This window comes from Zalophus californianus, chromosome 3, assembly GCF_009762305.2.
Source record: "Zalophus californianus isolate mZalCal1 chromosome 3, mZalCal1.pri.v2, whole genome shotgun sequence".
In the NCBI taxonomy this organism is placed as follows: Eukaryota; Metazoa; Chordata; class Mammalia; order Carnivora; family Otariidae; genus Zalophus; species Zalophus californianus.
The window spans coordinates 114,437,189-114,441,031 of record NC_045597.1 but is presented as its reverse complement, the minus strand read 5'-3'; positions in this window follow the sequence as shown (position 1 = coordinate 114,441,031).

Sequence of the window (3,843 nt, the reverse complement as noted above, 5' to 3'; positions counted from 1 at the left end):
AAAGAAGAACTAATACCTATTCTTCTGAAGCTGTTTCAAAAATAGAAATGGAAGAAAAACTTCCATACTCAGTCTATGAGGCCAGCATTACCTTAATTTCAAAACCAGACAAACACCCCACTAAAAAGGATAATTACAAACCAATATCGCTGATGATCATGGATGCAAAAATTCTCAATAAGATTCTAGCTAAATGAATCAAACAGTAAAAGGTTATTCACCAAGATCAAATGGAATGTATTCCTGGGCTGCAGGGGTGGTTCAATATCATGGAGCACCACATTAATAAAAGGATAAGAATCATATGATCCTCTCAATAGATGCAGAAAAAGCATTTGACAAAATACAGTATCCTTCTTGAAAAAAACCCTAAAAAATGTAGGGATAGAAGGAACATACCTCAACATCATAAAGGCCATATACGAAAGACCGAGAGCTAATATCATCCTCAATGGGGAAAACTGAGAGCTTTACCCCTAAGGTCGAGAACATGACAGGGGAATCCACTCTTACTGTTGTTGTTCAACATAGTACTGCAAGTCCTAACCTCAGCAATCAGACAACAAAAAGAAATAAAAAGCATCCAAATCAGCAAGGAAGACATGTCTTCACAGACAACATGATACTTTATGTAGAAAACATGAAAGACTCCACCAACAAATTGTTAGAACGGATATATGAATTCAGAAAAGTCACAGGATATAAAATAGACATACAGAAATCTGTTGGGTAAATTTCTATACACCAATAATAATAAAGCAGCAGAAAGAGATATCCCATTTACAATTGCACCCAAAACCATAAGATACCTAGGAATAAACCTAACCAAAGATGTTAAAGTTCTGTACTCTGAAAGCTACAGAACACTTATGACAGAAATTGAAGAAGGCACAAAGAAATGGAAAAACATTCCATGTCATGGATTGGAAGAAAAAGTAATGGTAAAAGGTCTATTCTACCCAAAGCAATCTACACATTCAATTGCAATCCCTATCAAAAATAACACGAGCATTTTTCATAGAGCTAGAACAAACAATTCTAAAATTTATATGGAACCAGAAAAAAACCTAAATAGCCAAAGTAATAGAGAAAAAGAAAAGGAAAGCTGGAGGCATTACAATTCCGGACTTCAAGCTATATTACAAATCTGTTGTCATTAAGACAGTATGGTATTGGCACAAAAACAGACATATAGATCAATGGAACAGAATAGAGAAACCAGAAATGGACCCACAACTGTATGGTCAACTAATCTTCGACAAAGCAGGAAATAATAACCAATGGAAAAAAGACAATCTCTTCAACAAATGGTGCTGGGAAAACTGGACAGCAACATGCAGAATAAAACTGGACCACTTTCCTACCCCATACATAAAAATAAATTCAAAATGGATGAAAGACCTGAGACAGGAAACCATCAGTATTCTAGAGAAGAACACAGGCAGCAACCTCTTTGACCCCAGCCATAGAAATTTTTTACTAGACACATCACCAGAGGCAAGGGAAACAAAAACAAAAATGAACTATCAGGACCTCATCAAGACAAAAAGCTTCTGCACAGTGAAGAAAACAATCAACAAAACTAAAAGGCAACCGATGGAATGGGAGAACATATTTGCAAAATGACATATCAAATAAGGGGCTAGTATCCACAATCTATAAAAAACTTATCAAACTCAACACTCTAAAAAACAAATACTTCAGTTAAGAAATGGGCAGAAGACTTGAATAGACCCTTTTCCAAAGACGACATTCAGATGGCTAAAAGACACATGAACGGGCGCCTGGGTGGCTCAGTTGGTTAAGCGACTGCCTTTGGCTAAGGTCATGATCCTGGAGTCCCAGGATCGAGTCCCGCATCGGGCTCCCTGCTCAGCAGGGAGTCTGCTTCTCCCTCTGACCCTCTTCCCTTTCGTGCTCTCTCTCTCTCATTCTCTCTCTCAAATAAATAAATAAAATCTTTAAAAAAAATAAAATAAAAGACACATGAAAAGATGCTCAACATCTCTCATCATCAGGGAAATACAAATCAAAACCACAGTGAGATACCACCTCATACCTGTCAGAATGGCTAAAATTAACAACTCAGGAAGCAATAGGTGTTGATGAGGGTGCAGAGAAAGGGGAACCCTCTTGCACTGTTGCTGGGAAGGCAAATTGGTGCATCTACTCTGGAAAACAGTATGGAGTTTCCTCAAAAAGTTAAAAATAGAACTACCCTATGACCCATCAATTACACTACTAGTTATTTAACCAAAGGATACAAAAATACTGATTTGAAAGGGCACATGCACCCCAATGTTTATAGCAGCACTATCAACAATAGCCAAATTATGGAAAGAGCCGAGATGTCCATCGACTGATGAATGGATAAAGAAGATGTGGTATATATGTACAATGGAATATTACTTGGTGATCAGAAAGAATGAAATCTTGCCATATGCAATGACATGGATGTAACTAGGGGATATTATGTTAAATGAAATAAGTCAGTCAGAGAAAAACAAATACCATATGATTTCACTCATATGTGCAATTTAAGAAACAAAACAGATAAACATAGAGGAAGGGAAGTAAAAATAAAATAAGATCAAAACAGAGAGGGAGACAAACCACAAGAGACTCTTAAATATAGAGAACAAGCTGAGGGTTGCTGAAGGGGAGGTGGGTAGGGGGATGGGCTAGATGGGTGATGGACATTATGGAGGGCACTTGTTCGAATGTGCATTGGGTGTTGTATGTGGTTTATCAATAACTGGATTATGCTTTTGAAACCAGGGCTGCACTCTATGTTAACTAACTTGAAATTTAAAAAAGAAAGGAGAAAGAAAGGGAGGGAGGAAGAAAGGGAGGGAGGAAGAAAGGGAGGGAGGAAGAAAGGGAGGGAGGAAGAAAGGGAGGGAGGAAGAAAGGGAGGGAGGGAAGAAGGAAGGAAGGAAGGAAGGAAGGAAGGGAGGAAAGAAACAAGCAAAGTAACAAAGGATATAAAGAAGTAGTGCACAGAAAAATAAGTAAATCGTTAAGAAACTTGCAAATGTGTTTAATTTTAAAGACATGCCCATCACCGTTACATGTACCAGTTTTCAACCAACAGATTGGTAGAGATTAAAAATTTGGAAATGACCCACCTAATTAATGTTTGCAGGTTAAAAACACAATACAAATGCATACCCACATACCATACAAATATAAGGCTATAAATGAAGCAAACTCTTTTTTTTTTAAGATTTTATTTATTTATTTGAGAGAGAGAATGAGATAGATAGAGCACGAGAGGGGGGAGTCAGAGGGAGGAGCAGACTCCCCGCTGAGCAGGGAGCCCGATGCGAACTCGATCCCGGGACTCCAGGATCATGACCTGAGCCGAAGGCAGTCGCTTAACCAACTGAGCCACCCAGGCTCCCTAAATGAAGCAAACTCTTAAATAAAGTGCATTCCTTTCTCTTACCTAAAAAAAAAAAGAGAGAGGGAAAAAGAGGTCTCTGAGATATACAACTGGTGCCCAGGGAAAAGGTTTCAGCTGGTGTAAGAAGCATATCATACCCAGAAACAATGTGCAGGGGAAAAAGAAAATTTTAAAAATCTAGAGAAATTGGGAAACACCAATATTTAAGGACTGGGCAAAGGAAGAAGAGTAAGCAAAAAAATCTGGAAAAAAATCAGTAAAGGCTAAGAACACCGGAAAAGGGAAAAGGAGAGAATTTTAAGAGGTTCAGTAGTATCAAGTGTAATAGAAACTAAAATAAAGGAAGAGAAAGACCCATAGTATTTCATAATTAGGTCACTACTGACTTCAGTCAATGCAGTTTTAGAGGAGTACAAAATAATAATCAAGAATGACCA